Source organism: Macaca nemestrina, chromosome 14 (assembly GCF_043159975.1).
Source record: "Macaca nemestrina isolate mMacNem1 chromosome 14, mMacNem.hap1, whole genome shotgun sequence".
Classification (NCBI taxonomy): domain Eukaryota; kingdom Metazoa; phylum Chordata; class Mammalia; order Primates; family Cercopithecidae; genus Macaca; species Macaca nemestrina.
In genome coordinates this window covers 58,865,063-58,889,602 of record NC_092138.1, presented here as the reverse complement: position 1 = coordinate 58,889,602, position 24,540 = coordinate 58,865,063, and the positions used below count along the sequence as shown (strand labels likewise).

Sequence of the window (24,540 nt, the reverse complement as noted above, 5' to 3'; positions counted from 1 at the left end):
TGAATGACTGAATAGGGAAGAACAGGCAAATCTATGCAAAACAATTTCAATAATTTATGTAGATACTTGCCCTCAAGGAAGTGGAGTATAATTTTCCACTCTTTAAGCATGGCTGCACATAGTAACTTCCATCTAAACAGTGTGCATGGAAAGGAGGAGGAAAAAGTAACATTACAGTGCAGAAACCAGACAAACATGACCTCAACCAGGTGACCAAGGTCGACATCAACAGTGGTGATCATAACGATAGAATGTACCCTTGATTTAGTGAGAATGATGGTTTACCTCTGTGGTCTTCCTCCCCAAAATTCATAACTTTAGTCCATTTGTGAAAAAAATAGGTAAATCCCAACCGAGGAACATTATACAAAATATCTGTCAGTACTCCTCAAAACTGTCAAGCTCATCAAAAACAAAGAAAGTCTGAGAAACTGTCATAACCAAGAAGAGGCTAAGGATATATGACAACTAATACATAGTATCCTGTATGGGATCCTGCAGTAGAAGAAGGACACTTGATAAAAACTAGGGAGATCTGAATAAAGTATGTACTGTAGTTAACAGTAATGTAACTTTTGTTTGTTCATGAATTGTGACAAATGTACCATACTTATGTAAGATGTTTATAATAGGAAAAACTGGGTGTAACATAGATAAGAACTCTGTGCTATGAAATTTTTCTATATATCTTTTTTAAAAGGGTCTTTTAAAAATTAATTATTTCTTGCCTTCTGCTAGGTTTTGAATGTGTTTGCTCTTGCTTCTCTAGTTCTTTTAATTGTGATGTTAAAGTGTCAATTTTAGATCTTTCCTGCTTTTTCTTGTGGGCATTTAGTGCTATAAATTTCCCTCTACACACTGCTTTAAATGTGTCTCAGAGATTCTGGTATGTTGTATCTTTGTTCTCATTGGTTTCAAAGAACATCTTTATTTCTGCCTTCATTTCGTTATGTACCCAGTAGTCATTCAGGAGCAGGTTGTTCAGTTTCCATGTAGTTGAGCGGTTTTGATTGAGTTTCTTAGTCCTGAGTTCTAGTTTGATTGCACTGTGGTCTGAGAGACAGTTTGTTACAATTTCTGTTCTTGTACATTTGCTGAGGAGTGCTTTACTTCCAATTATGTGGTCAATTTTGGAATAAGTGTGATGTGGTGCTGAGAAGAATGTATATTCTGTTGATTTGGGGTGGAGAGTTCTATAGATGTCTATGAGGTCTGCTTGCTGCAGAACTGAGTTCAATTCCTGGATATCCTTGTTAACTTTCTGTCTCGTTGATCTGTCTAATGTTGACAGTGGGGTGTTGAAGTCTCCCATTATTATTGTATGGGAGTCTAAGTCTCTTTGTAAGTCTCTAAGGACTTGCTTTATGAATCTGGGTGCTCCTGTATTGGGTGCATATATATTTAGGATAGTTAGCTCTTCCTGTTGAATTGATCCTTTTACCATTATGTAATGGCCTTCTTTGTCTCTTTTGATCTTTGATGGTTTAAAGTCTGTTTTATCAGAGACTAGTATTGCAACCTCTGCTTTTTTTTGTTCTCCATTTGCTTGGTAAATCTTCCTCCATCCCTTTATTTTGAGCCTATGTATGTCTCTGCATGTGAGATGGGTCTCCTGAATACAGCAGACTGATGGGTCTTGACTCTTTATCCAGTTTGCCAGTCCGTGTCTTTTAATTGGAGCATTTAGTCCATTGACATTTAAGGTTAAGATTGTTATGTGTGAACTTGATCCTGCCATTATGATATTAACTGGTTATTTTCCTCGTTAGTTGATGCAGTTTCTTCCTAGCCTAAATGGTCTTTAGATTTTGGCATGTTTTTGCAATGGCTGGTACCGGTTGTTCCTTTCCATGTTGAGTGCTTCCTTCAGGGTCTCTTGTAAGGCAGGCCTAGTGGTGACAAAATCTCTAAGCATTTGCTTATCTGTAAAGGATTTTATTTCTCCTTCACTTATGAAACTTAGTTTGGCTGGATATGAAATTCTGGGTTTAAAATTCTTTTCTTTAGAATGTTGCTATTCACAATAGCAAAGACTTGGAATCAACCCAAATGTCCATCAGTGACAGACTGGATTAAGAAAATGTGGCACATATACACCATGGAATACTATGCAGCCATAAAAAAGGATGAGTTTGTGTCCTTTGTAGGGACATGGATGCGGCTGGAAACCATCATTCTTAGCAAACTATCACAAGAACAGAAAACCAAACACCGCATGTTCTCACTCATAGGTGGGAACTGAACAATGAGATCACTTGGACTCGGGAAGGGGAACATCACACACCGGGGCCTATCATGGGAAGGGGGGAGGGGGGAGGGATTGCATTGGGAGTTATACCTGATGTAAATGACGAGTTGATGGGTGCTGACGAGTTGATGGGTGCAGCACAGCAACATACATGGCACAAGTATACATATGTAACAAACCTGCACGTTATGCACATGTACCCTAGAACTTAAAGTATAATAATAAAAAATAATTAAAAAAAAATTAAAACATGGCCAATTTACATAAAACAAACAGTATTTTACTCATTTTTATTTTGAATATTTGATCTCTTTAAACATGCATATCCGCTTCTTTGATACTTTCTGTATCACTGAAAAAGAAAAATTCAAAGGTTAAGATTAGTTACTGATTTAATGGTAGTTTGCATTTGGGAGTTTTACTATTAATGTGTTCTGATACTATCAGGGGTTATCACTCTATACCTAAATCTAGTTTGTTGGAAATAAATTACGTTTTTTGTCTTCCCAGCATTCCTATTTGGCCAATGTTACAGAATCTAATCAGATTTTCTGCCATTCATTTTGCTGTGATGGAGCATTTTCCTAGGTGTTTCTGACTTAAGTCAGATTTTCACTGCATTTTTATCTTTAATTTTGGTTTCATGTATCCGGGGAAAACTCCAGGGTAGTCTAGCCTGATTTCTAAATGTTTTTCCTATTTCAGTGATAGCTTTTTATCTTAATGTTTCTGAGATTCTCTTGGTTATATGTGATAATTTCCTCTGATATTCTTAAGGTATTCTGATAGTTTTCGTAAAGCTTCACTTTGAAGCTTTTTTTTCTTTGAATACTTTTTTCCTGTTTACCGTTCACTGAAAATTTACTCATCTAGCATGAGCTGTTTTTCATTTGTCCTTATTTAAGCCAAGTGGTCTTTCTCCACTTTACTTTCACTATTTTTCATTCAAACCTGCTCTATGGGGCTAAATATTTTCTTGCTCGTGAATAAAATGTCAGATAGGCTTCCTATTTCATTTACTATTAGAGAATAAAATGTTCAGCAATTACTGCTAATCACATGAGTAGTGACATTTCTTTTACATACTATTCATATAAAAAGGAGGTCTTAAATTTATTTACTATGAAAGTTTTCCCAACATTTTTCTGGCCACTTCTATTGGGAAAAGGGGAATTGGTCAGCCTTTCCTGTGTTTCCCCAGTTCGCCTCTATGCTTTCTGCCCTGTTCAAGGATGCTGCCTCTGGCTCTTCTAGGGTTAGGCCTCAGAAAGGTAGGGGAGGTAAAGATGAATTGTGATTTGATTGACTTAAATGTAACCCTGGATAAACTTCCCCTGGGTTTGGTGGATTCTCTTTCTTTTTCAGTTGTTTTTTGTTTTATCTTCAAGGGGTACAGTGCATGTGAATGCTATCAAAAATTTCTGGCTGTGTGCCTCTTAGACACATGGTAGGATTGAACTTCCTGGCTTTCTGTGGTTGGGTAGGGCTTTTAACCAGTTCTGTTTAATGAGTTTTGAAGTTTTGAACAAAAATGAAAAATGTCACTGATAGGCTGAACTGGGATGGGAGTCTCCAGAGATCTTTCTTTTCCTTTAAACACCGCAGTCTACAACTTTACAGAAGATGGCTGTTGTTTCATCATGAAATCACTGAAACTTCAATGAGAGGAGCCAGCTTCTGCCTCCAACAGACCCACAGCAACCATTATACTTGAACAACAAATTAATCCTTGTGGTTTTATGCCATTAAAATTAAGGGACTGTTTGTTACCACAGCCTAACATAACCTATTGAGACAGACAGATATCTGTATTTCTCAGAGGTCCCATACTGGGACTATTTGGCTGAATTTTCTATGATACAGGAAATGCATTTTCTTCCAGTTACACGCATAATATTTCTCCACCAGCCCCTGGAAATCTGGAAATTCGTCCCCTATGTTGGGATTATTCCTTTCACCTATGCATTGTTCTTGAACAGAATTTGAAATGTCTTTCAGCAAATTCTTTCTTCTTAGTTGCCCTCTTTAGTCTTTAGGAAACATTTACAGAATCTTACCTCTCCCAGGGAGACTGTAGCTAAAAATTCACTCTGCTTAGCTAGGAATACAGTGTTTTAATTCAATGTATGTATGGCTTAAAAAAATACTGAATGACACAAACTATGCTCTACTAATCCTCTGGAATTCTCCTACAACAATGGTCTTAGGAGAGGACTTCTAAAATGCATATCAGACATTAACTCTTCTGTTTCTGGCACCATTGTATACAGATAAGCTTCTGAAGCAGTCTCCCTGAAGTTTCTCCAAAGTTTGAGGTAAGGTGATAGTAGAGAGATTATAGCAGCTCAACAATTTCCCGCCCCCGCTCCCAGCCAAAAATATTTTTCTTCCTTGTTTCCAAACTTTTCAGCTGCAAGGGATTCTGGCTTATAAAACTGGTGGTTCTTGAAAGCCTCTTTTACAAGTTCTGCACAGATGACCTAGCATTGTGATTAAAAATGTGAAGGTTCTTGTCAACTATTTGGTTATTCCTTTTTGGGTCTCAACCAAAACCAACACAGAAAATGTCTCCTTTTAACATCTTGTTCTAAGACCATTGTTCCAGAGGAATATTAGAGCATAGTTTGTGTCCTTTAGTATTTTTTAACCCATTTATAAATTGAATTAAAAATACATTTGCCTGCCAATGCAGAATTATAGCCTCTTTGAAGGAATTACAGTATGATTTATGGGAAGTCCTGGCATGTTATTATTATTTTTCTTAAAATCAATATGGTGCAATGCACAAATAGTTAAATTCACTCACTACTCATTAAAGCTATTTTGTGTTCCCTCATGTGCTACCAAGTGGAAATTACTGAAGATACTTAAGTAAAGTGTATTTATTCTTTCCATTTTCAGAATACCTTTGTGAAAACTGTTGCTGTCAGTTACTGTACATTTATTTCAAAAGATTGCTCTGGCTTAAACAGTGAATCAGTCTTTTAGACTGATTGATTACGTTTTAAGTAATATGAAACACTCTTGGGCTTGTGCAGCAAAGGACAGTGAAACTTTACAAAACCATAATACATATTGTATATTAATAATCTTAGCTAGTGTTCACTATAAAATTTTAAACTTAATGAAACCTTGAAAGGAGTTGCTGCATTTTGTTACCCTGAATTGAAACACTTAATTGCTTTAGTTAGCAAACACACCTCAAATAAGGAACCATTCTGGTATACAAATGCCATTATAACTTTGAAAATATTATCTATTATTATTATAATTTCATTTCTGTCTTCTGATTCACAGTTCCTCATGTAACAAGTATAATCACATTTCAAAGATCTACACCAAGTTAATGATCAGAAGTAGAAATTATCATACAGAATACTTTTGAACCATCCTCTTGTCTTTGAGGATGATCTAATTAACACTTGATGAGTTTGAGCAGTACAAGATTTTGAGTAGGTTTTTGATGGGACATTTTAAAACTCTGGTCCAAGCAGGGCTATCTTATAACTGATAGTTGTATACAATTGTAAGTTACTCTCTTCCGAAGCATGCTAGATATTTAAGCTATACATTTCTGAGCACCAGAAATTTCTTTGTAACATTTGTAGAGTGTGACTACTATTACATACAGATGACTTAATGTCAGAATTGGACTTTGTAGAATTCCAACACTTTGGCCTACAGCCTAAAGTTTTGAGGTTACCTGTTAAAACAGCGTAAGTGAATTTAAATGGACTTGAGGCAGAAAAAGGTAAAAATAAAAAAAGAAGGTATTTCTATGGCCAGTTGTAACTGAGAATACCTCACAGATCTTGGTAGTGAGGAGACGAGTAAATTATCTAACCTGGGATAATAAGAAAGTGTGAGGAAGAATGCACTATAATACCAGGCAAAGACTGACATATTTTCCATTATTTCTGACATCTTTTTCAAAGTTTTCTCGGCCCCAGCCCAGAGTACCAAGCATTTGTTTTCTGTCCTCTAGAAAATTTTTCATATACTACTCATTAAACATCAGTTGCATTTATGCTTTCATAGCCTTTGCATTGCTTTTTAATTAGTTAATTTGGGTTAATATTTTATCTCAAATTAGACTATAGGCTTCTTTAGATTTCTTTTGCCTGTTTAAGTCTGATCACACTTAAGAGTATTCAACCTTCACTTAACACTGGTGAAAGGTTGTCTATCAATATAATGGTGACATTTGGGAGACTCTTCCATCACACTAACCATTTTGCAAGGTGAGAAAAGGAAACCATAATTTTAAATATTTTTATGTATAACATATATCTTTAAAAATCTTCAAGTTGCATATATTAAATATAATGTTTAAATAAGATGGTGATGCTATGAACAGCTAATAAGACCATTTCTTTAAAGTATAATAAAATATCTGATGCTATTGTAGATGTCTTATACATGATAAATAGAAGAGAAAGGAAGTCATCAGTCAAATCTAGTCTAGCAACAAGGGGGAACAGTGGAAAATCAGGTCTTTTGTGAAAATTGGAAGTTATGTGGATAGGAAGCCTATATAAGCAAGTTCTAGACATTTTCTTGACTGCAAGTAGTCACAAGATGCTCTGCAAGTCCCAGGGTCCAGTTTGATAACTTAATGTCATTTCTTTGTTAGGACGATTAACAAGAAGAGAATAAACTACAATATGTCCAAAACCTATAAAGTATCAAACATTTCCCTTCAGTCTTTCTTAGCTGAATTTTTTCATCTAAACTGGAGCACATGGAAATGATTTGTGTGATTTTATTTTTTAGGTTTCTCCAAAGATGGTTGATAACTAGTATCATTCTAGATGCAGAGAGAACTTACATTCACTGATGTCTTAGGGCATTAGTGTATAATTTGATTATAAGTGTCTGTTGATGTAAAGTATCTGTGGCATTAAAAGTGCTGAATTAATGTTTTTATAACATAGGACTGCAAAACGATTTATATTCTCTTGCATATATGACATCTGTAAAAGAATCTTTGTATATTTAGTGTCATAAAGTTTATGTCCAGATTAAATTTAGCTGCTTTGCTAGTGATCAGAATTCAATATTAGCAAAATACTTTTTTCTATTTGATACTTCATACTTCATAGATCTTTTCCTCTTGACTTTAATTTTTTCTTATTAGCTATTAAGCAATGGTTAACAATTACTAATTGTGGAGAAAAGGGAGACAATACACTGTTGGTGAGAATGTAAATTGGCACAGCCATTATGAAAACAGTATGAAAGTTCCTAAGGAAGTTAAAACTGGGAAAAATTGGAAACAAATTGGAAAATAATTTGGAAGTTTCATATAAAATTAAACATGTCCTTAATGTATGACCCAGAAATTGGATTCTCAGGCATTTATTACAGAGGCATCACACACACACACACACACACACACACACACACACACACACACACACAGAGTGTTGAAGTGTTGATTATAGATTTCTTTATGGTAACAAAAAATAAGGAAACAATAAAATCAATAAAAGGTTCTCTATTAGGTGACTGGTTAAACAGACTGTGGTACCCATTGCGTAGAATACAACTCAGCAATAAAAAGGAATGACATATTGATCAACAATTTATATGAACCTCCAGGAAATTATGCTGAATAAGACAGCCAATCTCAAAAGTTTACATACCATGTGATTCTATTTGTTTATTATTTTTGAAATGACTAAGTTATAGAAATGGAAATAAGATTAGTGCTTGACAAAGTTTGGGGGTGGGGGTGAGGGTGGGTAGGGTTATAAAAAGACAACACAAGCATTCCTTGAAGTGTTAGAGCTGTTCTGTATCTGGACTGCAATGGTAGATGGCAGATATATGATCCTACTCATGATATAAAGGTGTATAGAACTAAATACACATAAAATCACAAACGAGTAAAAGTAATACTGAGGAAATTTGAATATGATGAGTAGCTTGTTTCAATGTTAATATCCTGTAGTGATATTGTGTTATAATTTTGCAAGATGTTAACATGGAGGAAATCTTGGTAAAGGTACACAAAATTGCTTAGAAGATATTTGAGGGTGAATTTCAAAGGGTAAATACACATCCAAATCTATATTACAAAACTACTCAGGGACCTTTTGCCACCTTGTGATCAGAGCATAGTTAGTGGGGTGGAGGTAAGTGTTTGGAATATTTGACCTTCATTCCTTGGAATTTGGAGAGCATAGACTATTGCCTGAACTTTAAAACGTCAAAGGCCAAAGTCTAGCTAAAGCTATCTGAGATAGCAGATCAAAGAGAGAAATCTGCATTGAAAGGAGACTGTACTTCTTACAATTGATGACAGAGAAGAGGATGTCCTGGTCTGGTGTACTATAGAGAGCATCGGAAACAGGACTAATCAGTAGCAGGGTGAGAGGACCCCAGAATGAGAGTCTATATGTAGTGGAACATAGCAATAGGGGTTGGTAGCGATAGAGGACAGCCTGTGGCCTCCTGAACAGCAGTTGGCTCATCTGTTTATTTGGACAACAAACATGGGCTCCTGGGGGTGCTTCCCCAAAGGAGGTGCATGACTTGGGTGCCCCAGTCACCCTGAATCAGTAGTGCTCATTAATGAGCACCTACTATATGTAAAAATCATGGGCTAAGTGATGTGTAAGCAAGACCTTGTCCAATCCTCATGCAACCCTAGGAGGGATCAACTCATTTTACAGAGAAGGAAGCTGAGTCTCAGAGAGGGGAAGAGTGCCCAGATTACTGTGGTGGAGGCTGGACTCCAGAGGACAAGCCCCCTCCCATTCATTCACAACTGCTGTTACCTGACTTGGCACACCCATCTAAGACTGCAGTGATTTGAGGGGTAGAGTAGCCTTCTGGGATGGGCCCCACAAGCCTGCAATAGAATCGCCCCTTTACACGGCATCAGTGGGTACATGGGTGCGTGGCCCATAGCAGTGAACGTTACAGGAGAAAGAAATACTTCAGCAAACTCAGGGTGTGAAGAGTGGACTTCAGAGTCTCACAGAAGCTCTCCTTGAAAGAACCAACATATTTCTAACTTGGGAGAGACCAGAAACAACACAGTGAGTGACAGGGGAAGACTTGAAGAATGAGACAGGGAAAACAGTAAAGATGCCACTTCCCAACTCTTGCCCAGTCCCGAGCCCTTTGCAGGTTTCCAAGTCTGAGACAAACATGACTAGGGGAGTAGAAGCAGCTCTAAATTAAATTTAAAAATGAAGATTTGGAATAAAAATTATACTTGTTGTTATACCTCAAAGACATACAAATCTACTCCCCTTGAAAGTCAATAAGCTAGGCAGAAAAGAAGTGAAGGAATAGAGGATACCAGGTACCAGGAGCACACCAGGAGAATCATTAAGACTGGAGAGGATATGATACATTCAGGTTCACAATGCCTATGATGGGACTGAGTGGAGACAAATGGAGTGGGTGAGCATGGTGTACCAGATTTGAGGCTGAATGGTAAGCAGAAAATAGGGATATAAATTAGACTCTGAAGACTCAGAGAGCCTAAAGGAAAAACCATTTCAAAGTCAGTTTCAGGTCAGATAATGTGTAGTCTTAAACAAAGGCAGCGGTAATGGGACAAAAGAGTTAGAGATACATTTTGGTGTGTTTGGATGTAAATAATGAGGGAGAGGAGGGAGTCTGTTAATTCTAGTTTTATATCCTCCTCCAATTCTTACCCTACCCGCAGAAAAAGGTGAGTTTGTTGTTAACATATATAGTGCCTTGTGAGAATTACTGAAAGATTCTGCCTCTTGACAGATGAATGGTAAAAAGTGAGCATCCCTGGGCATAAAGTTGCAAAGAGTACACCTTCCTCTAAGATGCCACAACACCTGTCAGTCCTGTAATGGGGCACCACATAGTTTGGCAAGTGGAGCAATAATGACTGGGTTTCAGTCCCTACTTGTCCCCAGAGCCAACATGCTTTGTGAAGTGAACAAACTGCAGAACCATGGGACTATGCCCTGACTGCAGCCAGAGAGATGGAGTTTCTTAAAACCTATGACCCTGCCTGGGTTTGCATAAAAGGAGTCCTGTGAGGTACAGAGAATCAAACAAAGTAACATCAAATAAAAATATTTTACCTCTGCTTGGCTAAATTGAGATATATTAACAATATATAGTCTCTATTGTTCAGAGCGAAGAAGATATTTATGAAATGTTGTATCACTGGCAAGTTGTTTTTTCTTAACAATTTGAGGAAATATGTTAATAATATTTCATTAGAAAAACATTTTCTTTATGTATAAGAGATTAGTTGTGTTTCTGTATTATTTCTATTACATTTTGGAGCCATCATTACTTCTGTGGAAATCAATCTCCATTTTAATACTGGAGATTATTGTGAAAAGGTGATGTGAAGAATATAAATGTAGTGTTCAGCTTTACAAAAATGCTTCTGTTTATAGTATAATTTTAGAATAATAAAAAATGTATGTTACAAGTTATCTTCAAATTTCCTTTTATATTAGCAAGTCGATAGGAGTTTTAAACTATAGAACAGGCCCTAAAACCAGGTATAAATTAACTGGATATACATATGGTATGGTTTTCTAATTCAAGTAATTAAACTGAAACCCTATAGCAGAATTCATAATATGAATAAATTTGACAACCCTGATATAAATGCTGCTAGTGTAATTTATAGCATTGATTCTATAATGGGGAAGAGGTTGGAGAGTGCAGGTAACTGTATCATAGATAGCATATTAGTAATTAGTTTAGGTGATCAATCTCCTACATAACAAACACTATGGAGTATTTTACATTAATGTTGCTTCTGTTTTAGTGGGAGAATAGAATTACCTGGAGATACTTACATAATCCTGGATTTAAAGGTGAACTCAATGTTAAGAAAGCTTGAAAAAAATCCACAGAAAACAGATACGATCAGGTTCATAAGAAAAAATGTTTACAACATAATTGTAACTCAACATAATGTACTGCTAATATTTAATCTTATTCATCTTTATATCCCTGGAACCTAGCACAGTGCCTGATACTTAAGTGATTCAAAAATGCTAAAGTAGTCAATAGCGAAACATGCATTGCAGATGATTTGTCTGGTTTTTGAGTTGTGCTCTCCTGATCATGGTATTAATGATATAGAAAAACTCAACAGTGAAGCAACCCCGAATGTTTTGTGTTTTTGTAAGCTTAAGCAGTCTAAGACCCTGCAAATGAGATGACAGATGGAAAACAGTGAGAGTAATAATAATAATTAGCACCCAGATCAACAAAACTAAGTCAAGAGTGAACAGGAATGGTTATTTAAAATCATTGCCACCAAATAAACGAAAACAAAACCTATAACCTGTCATAATAAAAACATCAATATGTATATTATGACTAAAATAAGAAAATCTGAAAATATAGCTCAAGTTTCTATTTATTAAAAGTCTATTTGGAACTGAAATGTAAAGAAGCCTTACGAATGTTAGAAATTCTTAAGTTCACAGTTTGCTTTCAAGTGTTTCTTGTATATACCAAAGTCATAGCAATAATGCATTTAAATGCACCTAACAGACTGAATATGCTTATATTAATTTTGTATTTCTTATTTCTGCTTATGTATTGAGGGTCTTGCTTAAATTTTATCAGGTGTTCTGACTATTTTATTGACTCGAAGAATGTGATCCAATGGCATTTGAATATCTGCAATGGTGGCAAATGTGTGGTATCTCTCTCTCACAACATGGACTAATGGATTTTTTCTTCTACTTAATGTTTTTAATTATTTAGAATATCTTATTACATTGTTCAAAATTGGCACTCAATAAATATTAGCCAGACTCTGTTTTAGAGACCTTATAAAACTTTCTCTTTGATGTTGATCTGTTCTTTATTTGGTCTCTGTCTATCCAAGACCAATAAACCTATGACTAGCACTGGAAATCACATCATATTAAAAAAACTGGAAATTGTTAAGACTGGAGACAATGCCATGCCAATTAATTGGCATGTATTTTGGAATGCTTGGAAAGTTATTAATAATTTTAAAATTGTTTTATTTTTTCATAATTAATATGGAGATTTTGAACAAAGGCAAATACAGAGTTTTAAATTAAAAAACAACTTTTAAGGTTGTGGTGTCCTTATTGGTTGCTTTCCATTGATATTTGTTTTATACTTTTGTTTGAATTGTTTGAAATCAGCATAAGCCTGGGTAGTTATCTTGTTGCCATATTTTATTTTAATTTATCTAGCAGCACTTCCTACCTATTTTAATCATACGAACTAGAAAATAGTTGTTTTCAGAAAAACACTGGGAATAACTAAATAATATTACATTAAATTTCCTTACACTATTTTTAAAACATTTGTTAGCTTTTTATGAACCATAAGAATATGTTTTGAGATCCATTTTATTGCCAGGATATCAAGTAGAAATGAGTATAAACAAGTCAGTTTACTCAAATTTGATTATATTAGTTTTTAAAGTAATTTACAGTAATTACTAACAATTAAAATATTTAATTATTATAATCATATATTTTGTACACTTTATTGTAGCTATTTTAGCCATCTGTCTGATGACTCTTTCATCTGTTGCTTGTGCTAAAAATCACTAGATTATGATTCAACACTGCTCTTTAATAAGAAACATTCTTAAATATTTTTAATTTTAATGCATTTCTTGAAGTATGAAGTTGATAATGAAACTGATGAAGTACAGTCTTGTAAAAATTGAAATGTATACTTTCCCATTTTCAGATGATATTACATACCTAGACTACTGCATTTACAAGGCAAATGAGATAGGATTAATTTATATATATGTACAGCAGAGTTTTCATTTCAATAGAAAATATATTTGATGTATTTTCAACTTAAACACCTAATGATATAATGCAAAGTTATAGTTTGAAACCTGTTTTTTAAAATTATATTAGTGTTGGCAAAGGCTAAAGAAAATTAATAAATTCATTTTGTTTATAATTTGGAGCTGTTAGATATTTCTATGAACTAGGCACAGGTTGGATTGAAAAATTTAATGACAGAGTGAACAACCAGAGGTTCGAATATGAATAGTATGCTTAGAGATTAGAATATTACCAAAATTTAGCATTCTAGATTTTGATTTTGCTTATCAACAGATATCAGCTTAAATTGTATTCTTGTTTTCTTATAAGTTGCAATGGGAAAATATGATTCACTTCACAGGAATTTGATTTATAATTGTTTTTGCTCAGTTCTCCAGCAGGGTGATCCATGTGTATATATTCATTTCTCAAGATGTAATTAGAATTTCAATGGACTTATATGTAATTATCTATGAAAGTGAATTGATTGTGAAGGAACATTTTATTGTAGGCCTGTGATGCAGCAGGGAGAGTACTGGACCTGCACTCAGAAATCTTGGTTCAGATTTTAGCTCTACTTTTTTGCTAGCTTTGTGAGTTGGTACAAGGAACTTAACCTCATTTGAAACTCTGGGGAGACAACAATGATTTCTCTGTCTGTAGTTGAAATTTGTGTGTATATAAAAACCAAATGAGGGAGTCTATGTGAAAACCGTTTAAAGTTATAAGCTACAATTTTATTATCATTGTCATACACAACAATTTGCCATTTTTATAGTCTTTCTTATGGGCCAAGTGCTATGCTGTGTGTCTGATCTCATTTAATTCTCAAAAAAGCTATATTCGGTAGGCATTGTTAGCAGCCCTATATGATAAATGAGAAAATTGGCATTGCCTAGAAAGTGGTGAAGCCAGGATGCAGACAATCTTTCTAAAACCCCTGACTTTAGCTAGTGTGCCTCACTATATAATGTTACTTTTAACTTGTTGCTTAATGCTAAGATATTCTGGAAATGAAGTGCCAACCGTACTAATCATGAACTATCTTAGTGCAAATGCAGGTCTTTCCAATCAGTATCCCAGAAGAACAACAATTTTCTGGATCTCTTTACTTTCTGGGGAGTTATTTTAATTTCATTTTTTACATTCGTTATAAAATTTCAAGTTTGGCAAGGGTGAGAAGGTTGTTAAGTTTCAGTGTGTTTATATTAATCCGTGGTTCTACATATGTGACCTGAACCATTCCTATTTCATCATGTAGATGCCTTTATGGATCACTGAAAATAATAAATGGAAGTTGCATTTCCTTTGCTTTGTTTATTTTTTTTTTGGTGACATAAATTGCAGCATTGACAAACTGTAAAAATTGAAGAAAAAGCCAAGTTATAGAGCTTAATGGTAATTTAAATGGAATTGTTAAAAATAGTAATAACTGATAATTTTTATAGATGTTGATTATCTACAGTTTGAGAATAGTCCGTAAAAGTGTTCTTGAAGTCTGTATAGTTCAATTTACTCATTTTATTAATGAGAAAATTGGAATGTGAGAAATAAACTAATTTTTCCAAGGTGAAATGGGAACTTATTATCGTAATTTGGTTGTATTCAAAGGGGGTGAAAAAAAAAGTGATTGACCTGGAAAGTTTGGTTTGGGCTAATGAACATGAACATACATCATGTTTGTTTTTTAAAAAGGCTTCAGAAACTTGGTCATTTGGTGTTAAGACTTCCACATAATCTAGTGGCCTTTTTTGGATTACTTTTAGCAAAATCAGCTACTTTTGAGATTGTGACATATATGTAGACCTACTTGAAGATATAATTTGGTTCTGTGGTGTTTGGAAATGCTGCAAATCATTGTTTACTTGGGATTATGAAGCATCAAGATGTTGTGGAAGGAGCGCTTGTCATGGAGAGGGAAGACTGAAGTTTTCCCAATTCACTCTACCTTTCTAAGCACCGTTTGTAATGTGGAGTACATTCTGCTTTGTCTAAATTTCATTGTCTAAATCCCACTTCCATAGTCTAAATTAAAAGGAGAGATTATACAAATGCCCTTTGCAAAATGTAAATTGATTTTTTTCTTTTTATGAAGGTTAGCTGTGTGATATTAGGAGGTTATCATCTTTAAGCATTAATTCTTCCTATCTCATGGGGTTGCATATATTTTAAGCAATGTGTTTAAAGTATGTAATGTCTTTGGACATAATAGGAATATGTAGCAGATGGAATGCCTAAATTGCCCTAGTTTGTTATATTTGATTGTATCCATGTCTCTTACGATATGATTTGCAATTTTTCCTATCAAGAGGTGGAATTGTTTCCCACCCCTTGAGACTTATTTTGTTCCATAGAGTGCTACCTTAGCGTTGAAAGGCCTAGCATGTTCTGTACTCTCTTTTGGATTCCTGCTGCCATCATCAAGATATGCCTGGAATTACCCTAGAGGTAAATGAGACACCCTGTGGAGTAGAGCCTAGTCATGGACCAGGCAGGCCCTTACCGGTCTATGCTGGATGTATGAGTGAACACAGTTGAGATCAGTTGAGCTGGGCCAAGATCAATGGGACTTTCCAGCTGAACCTTGAGAGTCTGTTTAGACTTAGGAAAACAACAGCAACAAGATTATTATTTTTAATCACTATGTTGTGGGGGTGGTTTGTGACAGCAACAGCTAACTGATAACACATGCAAAAAACTAATGGTAGGTGTTATTTTTATTATGGTTTCCATATATGTAATAAACTTTATGACAATGGTTACTTATATTTGGAAACATTTATTTGGGTTTAAGTGTAAGGTAAATTTTTTCTGGCTTTTCAGTAAATCCATTCTCCAGACAAAACCAGAAAAACAAGAGAGAGAGAGAGAGAGGAAGGGAGGGGGAGAGAGGACGGAGAGAGGAAAGAAGGAAGGGAGGAAGGGAGGGAGAGAAACAAAGGTAGCTAGAGGGATTCTTGCTACATAAAAATATTCAAAACATAAATGCACGAAGTATAAGGTAATGGGTAATTGATTGAACTACCTAAATTGGGAGATGTGGCCCCCTTCTAGACAGACATGTATATTCTGAAATTGTCTCATGCTTTAGTCATCAACCTGAATAATGATGCTTGGAAGCAGAAGCATCCTCCCTTCTACTTCTTCCCCCCGTAGATCATGAATTTAATGTGCTTCAAAATATATTTACTTGGCAGCCCAGTAAAGACATTAACTAAAACATATAGCATGACCTTGAGAAGATATTATGTGACACTCCCTGAGAGTCAACATGAACATTTTTCTTTTTAGTTTTTAAAAAAGATTTTTTCTTCTTTCTTTATTATGAACATTTAGCCAATTGCAAACACAGCCGGCTACTTTCAGTTTGAGGAAAGTCTTCAACATAAAAGGGATGTGGTTCACTGAGCTTGCCCTGTTCAAATTTGGCATTTAAACAGTTTTTATGACAGCAGAGCATGGTCAAGCAAGAATGTTTCCATATGAAAGTATATACTTGTCCAATTATTTTCTCTATCCTTGTTACTCACGTGTGGTGCTTTAGATAAGAGCGTGTTCCTTCACTGCAATCTTCTTATTAAATTAACTTTATTTTCAAGAAGCTCTAAAGATGAAAAGCACTCCGGATGTTAAATATCATTTAAATATTATATGAAGTGCATCTCAAGTGTTAGATTTGTAGGTAGCAGAAAAAAAAAAAACAGGTAGGCAGTGTGAACGGAAGACTGAGGGGGCAACTTAATGTCAGGCTTAAAATTTTGGAAGGCTGCTTTGTGTAGCATCTCAAACAGCTATTCTCTGTTGGCATGAGGGACTTTATGTGAGTAGAACATGAGGAAATGGCATTAAATAGCAGCGGAAGAGACCAAGGAAAAAATAATTTATTCTTTTAACATAAATAAGATATGTCACTGAGTGCCTACTGGGTAAGGCCCTATTCTAAGTGCTCAGAATAGAGGAGTGAATGAAGCAGAGAAAAGTTCCTGCAGTCCGTCTGGTAACTATCACTTCTTTCTCAGATAATAATTTAGAGACTCCAAATTCTTGTGTTTTAACTTCAGATCTACTTCTGGCACCTGACCTTGCCCTTACTTTTGGAACTCCAAAATAAAGATGAAGGTACCATGGACACTATCAAATGATGCTGGGGAATGTTCCTGGCACCATCCGGCTGATCTTCCAAGGTTCCGAGTTGTCTCCACCCATGGCTTCAGTTCTTCATGTGATCAGAGGGATGTTGGAACATAGTTCTTTCACTGTTCATTGAAGATTTACTGGTTAATTTTTTCATTCAAAAGGGTATTTCTTTGGGTAAATGATTTCTTAGCTTACTCAAACAAAATCTCTTGTCTCTGGGCTGTGGCAGTTCATCTCTTTGTTGCCATTGAAAATAAAAAATTGATTGCCCTGGCATTCTAGATTCTATTTTATCATTTACAAATTCTCATTCCTTTTCCTTTTATTTTCTTTCCGGTAATGTAAGCATACTTCACATCCTGGGTTTATTGTTTGTCATTTGCTACTTTTATTTTGCATTGTTTTTTTGCCCACATGCAGGTTCTGCACATATTTCTGTCATGAACTTCTTAGTCTACATATCCAAAGTGGGTGTCACTTTTATTCATTGAGATATGAATAGCTCTAGTTTTATATCTCAGTATGTTTGGGTGGTCTGCTAATTTTGGTGGATTTTTATCTCCTCTTTAATCTACCTCCTTGAAGGAATGATTTAAAACTGTAAAATCAGTTACACTATTTTGTTGAAAATATGAAATGCTGTAGAGGTGTCTTCTGATGCCATGTTACTCATAGCCATCGATGAGTGAGTCACAGACTAGATTAGTGGAAGGAAGGAAGGAAACAAATGAAAAAAAATCTATAGATTTACTTCTTCATTTCTTTCCTTAGCTAACAGGTGGAATGCTTAAACCAAATAAGATTAATCTGTTGGCCTACCTTTGATTCACTTGCTGGCTTTGTGATACGTGAAGGTCATTGATTAGCATTTCTCCCTGTTAAGAGAATTAGAGAACTAGTGAGTTTATCATTAGTCATCCTGGGAAGAGCCAGTTTTAACATCTGTAGTAATTGCTTTTTCCAGCTTGGCCCCTCAACTTAATTTTTTTTTTCTACTAATTCTAACTCAGGCTTTGTTCTAGGCTTGTATTTATTATTCACCTTATATATACTTCCTGCCTAAATCTTACCATACCTAACACTTGGATCCTATGTCTTGGTTCCTGCTGGGCAAGTTCCTATCCATGAGGCTTTTTTTCTAACTTATTGTTAATTCTAATCTCTGACTAAATTAGAGATACGTTCCTGAAAAGTATGTTCCCTGTGATGTTTTGTAAAGGAAATCATTTTAAGTGCATTGTGGGTACTTGCCATTTAAAGACTACAGGTCATATGGTGTTTTATAAAATGAAGGCCTTTTGCAAGGCAAATTATGATACTCACCTCAAAATACATCTTTCTATTTCTTTTCTTTCTATATGCTGTATAACAATTTTCTTAGGTGGGCACACTCAGGGCCACCCCCATGGTCATGTAGGCTGTGTACTATGCAACTCCAGGGGGTGTCAATCACAGAGACCATAGTGTCAGCAGCCCTCAAAACTGCATGGAGTCTGGCATTTCAAATATTATTTTTTCTTTCTTTAACCTGACTTTAATAAGCTAATTACTCATTAATGTGTTTGTTTTTCTTTTGATGTCTATGGTAATTAGTAGATAGCTCAGCCTTTTTTTTTTTTTTTTTTTTTTAAAAAAAAAAAAACTCAGAGGAATAAAAATTCAACATAGAGGCTGTTTTGTCTGGGCTGGGTGGTATGTCACATTGGCTGGCTCTAAAATCCTGTCGCCTGTCTCAAGAAAGTCTATTGCTTGATTTCTTTGTTAAGTCTATTTCTTGATATACTTTGTTTCCTAGTACATCAGTTTATTTCAACTTCAGTTGCCTCTTCTCATTTTCCTTCTAGGATTGTTTTTGGATTCTCACTAAGCTCAAAGAATTCTTTCAACTTGTTTTCTGGTCCTCATATTGTCATGGAAGCTAAGAAAACTGTAGTGTCTGACTGACATTTATACTTTTCATATACACTTTCCAAGTAATAAATCATCAAACATGAAACTGCTGGAAATATTTTTTTCAAATTTAAAGTTTGCTTCATAAATAGTTTTAATTCCTTGATGATACATAAGTGATGGAGTCAACTTAAGCACCACAGTAGAAAATATAATTTTAATAATAAAGCCACTTTGTGTTAGAATGTCTACTCTTTCCTATAAATAACCCATTGGTGATATTCACAGTAACTCCTTAAGTTCAACCTTTTGCTTCTGTTTCATAGATAAGGAAACTACGCTTCTTGTACGTATTATAAATTGTTCAAAGTCACACTATTAATTAGTGGCAGAGCTGGTATTTGAATACATGCTTTGTAATTCCAAAACTCATTCTTTCTATCACACCTTGCTACTGTATAAATGATGTCCAATTTTTAATACACATAGCAGTTATTTTCCCATTGAGAATACAAAGTATTCCTTCAGCATATGTTGATCTTGCATTTAAGGAGTAAATTCTAACCAGAACCACCATGTTAGGAAATTAATAGAATAAATAAAAGCCCAACCAATTTTACAATTTTATATTGTTTTGTTTTTGTTTATGTTTGGTTATTCTTTCTTCCATTTCTTCCCTTGCTGTTAATTTGCAATCTTGGATATTGTAGTCATAAGTCGTAATATCATTAAACACTTGTACCACTGATTTTGCTTTGTTTGCCTATTTTCCCTTTAGTTGTTTTATTTGATAGAAATGAATGAGATGTGTTCAGATACTTCAGCATTTCCAAACTTCTTTATAATGAAGAAGTGATTCCTTCCTGGGGGGAAGGTATGTATAGGGGAACATGGTTTAGAAGCTTTGAAAAAGTGTGTGAGCACATATAGGGGGAGCAACCTAGAGACACAGGACATCTTTTTTATCCATGATATTTGATACTGTAGGGTGATTAAGAATGTAGGAGAGACATATAGGTTTATATGGTGTTTTCCTGCTACAGTAGTCTGGATTTTAGAATTACTGGTTTCCGGACCCATTGTTAACTTGCTTAAGCCAGGATAATATCTGTAAGGAATGAAACATAGAAGGATATACATTCCTGCAATCTTGAAAATATATGTGCCTCGCATGTGTAATGTGGGAAACTACCACTTGCTAAAGGGTCTAAAATCTAATAGATGCATATATGCATTCCTGTTCATGATAATCTTGTTCCACAGAGCCACAGGTTCCAATAGTCATTTATTGATAGGGGTAGAAAATGGAAACCAAAAATCTACCAGATATTCTTGTTGCCCTCCATTGTCATGTTTATGTATGTGAAAGAGGCAGGGGAGAGAGTGTTTTCCTTGGTGCTGAGATAAATGAATGAAATTGCAGTTATAAGGTCCCCCCATATGCCATCCTTCTGTACTTTACTGCTGCCTTCCTCCTATCAACCTACTTACTGATCCTTTTGCATTTTTTATTCACTCAAGTTCATGGAATAAATGTGTTTTTCAATAAAACCTGTTTAACTGAGTTGCTCCCTTTTAACTGTTATCTAATTGAATTTTAAGTTTTGATTTTGAAACTAAATCATTGTAAAACTTCAGAAGTTCGTATTATAGTAATGACTTGAAAATATAATGTGGAGTTTTGTCAAGGACCCACTTTATTCTATATTTTAAGATGTTGTAACTTACTGTATTATAAGCTATCATGGAAATATACTGCAAAAATATACATATTTTTAGAATATATATATTAGGGAATTAATAGCACATATAAGCACTCAGAAATAAGTGCTCATGGGTCAGGCACAGTGGCTCACGCCTGTAATCCCAGCACTTTGGGAGGCTGAGGTGGGTGGATCACCTGAGATCAGGAGTTCAAGACCAGCCTGGCCAACATCATGAAACCCCGTCTCTACTAAAAATACAAAAATTAGCTGGACATGGTGCGGCACACGTGTAGTCTCAGCTACTGGGGAGGCTGAGGCAGGAGAATCGCTCGAACGGAGGTTGCAGTGAGCCGAGATTGCACCACTGCACTCCAGCCTGGGTGACACAGCAAGACTCTGTCTCAATAAATAAGTAAATAAATAAATAAATAAATAAATAAATAAATGCTCACAATGACAAGGAACTAAGCATGCTATATATTCCTTAGAGTCCTAGAAAGATAATCTAGGTTAATTGAGAATGCAACTGTGTTTTGGGGGGAAACAAACCTTCCTGGGACTATAAACAGTGATACTTGTCCAGAAGTCTACCTTGTCACCCTGCTTTGCTTAAAGGCCATGAATAATAGAATCATGGAGCAAGGAGTGAAACATATATATAAAATTACAGTAATAAGGAACATTTTATCATGTTACTTTCCTGGTAAGTAAAGACCAGCATCTTTAACAAGCTCTTTTGGCCCTAAGTGGTTTAATTATTACCTGTCTCAATAGCCTCAACCAGCTCAGCCTATATCCCTTTGAGTCTAGCCACAGAAGCCTTCCTCTGGTTAGTTAGTTAATTAATTAATTAATTAATTCTTCTAGAGATGGGGTTTTGCTGTATTGCCCAGTCTAGCCTGAAACTCCTGGGTTCAAGTGGTCTTCCTGCTCATTTCCATTTCCTGAGTAGCTGGGATTATAGGCACTCATTACTGAACCCAGCTCCTCTGGTTTTTTAACTGTCATAATCCTTTCATCTTCTGGGCTTTGCTGTTTCCTTTCCTCTTCCTGGTGGCTCTAGCTCTCTGCTTAGTTAATTCCAACACATCTTTTAAAACTCAGCCCAAAAGTTACTTCTTTGAGGAAGTTTCTCTTCATTGTCATCAGAGGAAGATTCCTTCCCTATATACATAGTTTCCAAAATGTCTTGTATAGCTCATAACAATTTGTGTGTTCAACAATGGAAGTTATACATACATTTTGTTGTTGATTTTTTTTACTGTCTTTTTTTTTTTTTTTTTGCTACAGTATAAGATAATGAAGGTGGTGATGCCTGTTGCCTTGGTTCACCAACCGTCTCCTCTATGCTTAGTACAATGATAACATGTTATTGGTGCTTGGTACATACTTGTTAATTGATTGAATGAACAAATAGATAGATAAATATATGAATGTATAAATAAATTCAAGGCCAGAGCAATGACGAGAGAATAAGGGCTTAGACTAGGAAAAAAATGCACCTATAATCCCAGCACTTTGGGAGGCCGAGGTGGGCAGACCACTTGAGGTCAGGAATTCGAGGCCACTCTGGCCAACATGGTGAAACCCCATTTGTACTAAAATTACAAAAAATAGCTGGACGTGCTGGTGCATGCCTGTAATCCGAGCTTTTTGGGAGGCTGAGGTGGGAGAATTACTTGGTCCCAGGAGGCGGAGGTTCCAGTGAGCTGAGATCGCACCACTGCACTCCAGCCTGGGTAACAAGAGCGAAACTCCACCTCAAAAACAAACACAAAGAAAACCAAAACCAAAAACAACAAACAAAAGAAAAGTAATAGGAAAAAAGGAGCAGAGAAAAAAAAAAATGGAAGAGATAGAATAGAAATACCAAAGGTGGAAGAGAAGCTGAGAGGTAATGGTGGAAGAAGATATTTAATACTTGTAAACTGTTTAGAGAAGGATATGATTATGAAGGTGTGGAGCTTGGTGAGAAAGAAGGGGTCAATTTTAATGTAGCCAAGTACTGTTTCTCTGTCAGAGAATCTGGGGACAATTTTAAACATGATGATACTGACACTGTATTCATCACTGTTCTTTGTAGGGCCCTTAGGAGATAAATCCCTTTTATCCTCAACCTAAATATTCCAAGAGACTAAGAATACCTAAAGTATTACGGTTTTGGGAAAGAAGAATCAACGTCATGATTAGTAGGAAAGAAACTAAGAAGCAAAAACATAAAATCTTTTTAAATATTATTTTTTAAGTCTTGGATTTGGGATAAGAGTTGGGTAATGGTTTCACCTCTGGGGACAAATCCATGTTTTTTTCTGAGTTTCTGAAGATTGTACATTTTGGGAGCCTTCTTTAAGAATGCTAACACAAAATTAGATACAGGACTTTGTGAAAAGTCAATGAAAATAAGGCTCCTGAAGTTTAACTACAATAAAATTTTGACTTTGCTTAGGCATGTTCTACTGGCTGTGCAAATTTTGAAGAGCACATTAACTTCTTTAAACATCAATTTCCTCTTGTATAAAATGGGACAAACTACGAATTCCAGTGAAAGATTGGTCTGATTTTGTAAATATATATTCTATTGGGAAACATTATTTGTAATCTAGAAGTGCTATAAAATTAGTCATAGCTGTGATTACAATATTTACTAATTCATTTATCTTTATGGCTATACTTATTACATCACATTTTAAGTGGAAGAAACAGGTTATTACCTTTTTTTTTTTTAGTAGAGGTAGGGTTTCACCATCTTGGCCAGGTTGGTCTTGAACTCGTGACCTCATGATCCACCTGCTTTGGCCTCCCAAAGTACTGGGATTACAGGCATGAGCCACCATGCCCGGTCTATTACCTTTTTAGTGTAATATTTATCCTGAAGAACTAAGACTTGCTGACCTATACTTTAATGCTTTGTTCATTGACCCTCATTTATTTGTGGTGGTCATGCTCATTAAGCATTGAGCATTTATTACATCTGTGCTGGGTCAGATGTAGACTTTGGCCAACTGACTGACAAGGGCTAAAAATACCCAATCCTTTTCGGTGTTGCTTAAACTTCCTCTTGATTCAAATTCTTCCTTGTCAGTCAAATGATAATTTTGTTTTCAGAGAAAGGAATTATTTGATAACTCCGTTTCTCTTACTGCTGCTGGTTCTTGTCAGTCTGTCAGAAAGCAAAAGTAAAAAAGTTGCATTGAAACTTATAGAAATTTCATTTATATTTTTCTATACCATCTTTACCTTGATAGTTGTCTTGTACTTCCGTACTTCCTAGTGCATTGCCTAGGGGCTGAAATTCTTACAAATTATTATATTTTTACTTCTTTCTTAGATGCTAGATTTCCTGCACAGAATGTAATTAGATAAGCTCTTTTCTGTGAGCACAACTATAAGGAGAGACACACAAGATTAAGCACAGTTTGCATAATACAAGCTTCATACCCGCTTGGACATTGGAGAGAAGCTCCATGCTCTTCTATTCTTAGCACAACTGTGATTGTGCGCGTGTGTAGGGGACAGGGATTGTAAAGAGGGAGAACAAAGTCAAAGACAGGGGAGAGAAACACATGTCCTCACCATGTGTCTGTTATTTCACCACCTTCTCTAACTAGCTATCTTTCAGTTATTAGCTCAATTTCAGTATCAACAAAGGACATCTGTCTCTGAAATCACCAAGATCTGTCCGGTAGCAGGATCGGGGGAAAACAAGAGTGAGAGAAGATAACAGAAAACACTGTGTGGAGGCAAGGTGACCTTTGGTTAG

General features: G+C 35.4%; 1 protein-coding gene across 10 annotated transcripts in view; it reads left to right on the top strand.

Annotated features, from left to right (window-relative positions):
• The window catches only part of LOC105493874 (leucine rich repeat and Ig domain containing 2), a 1,258,361-nt gene that overhangs the window by 13,346 nt on the left and 1,220,475 nt on the right, over positions 1–24,540 (top strand). The gene's annotated exons all lie outside the window — the stretch shown is intronic.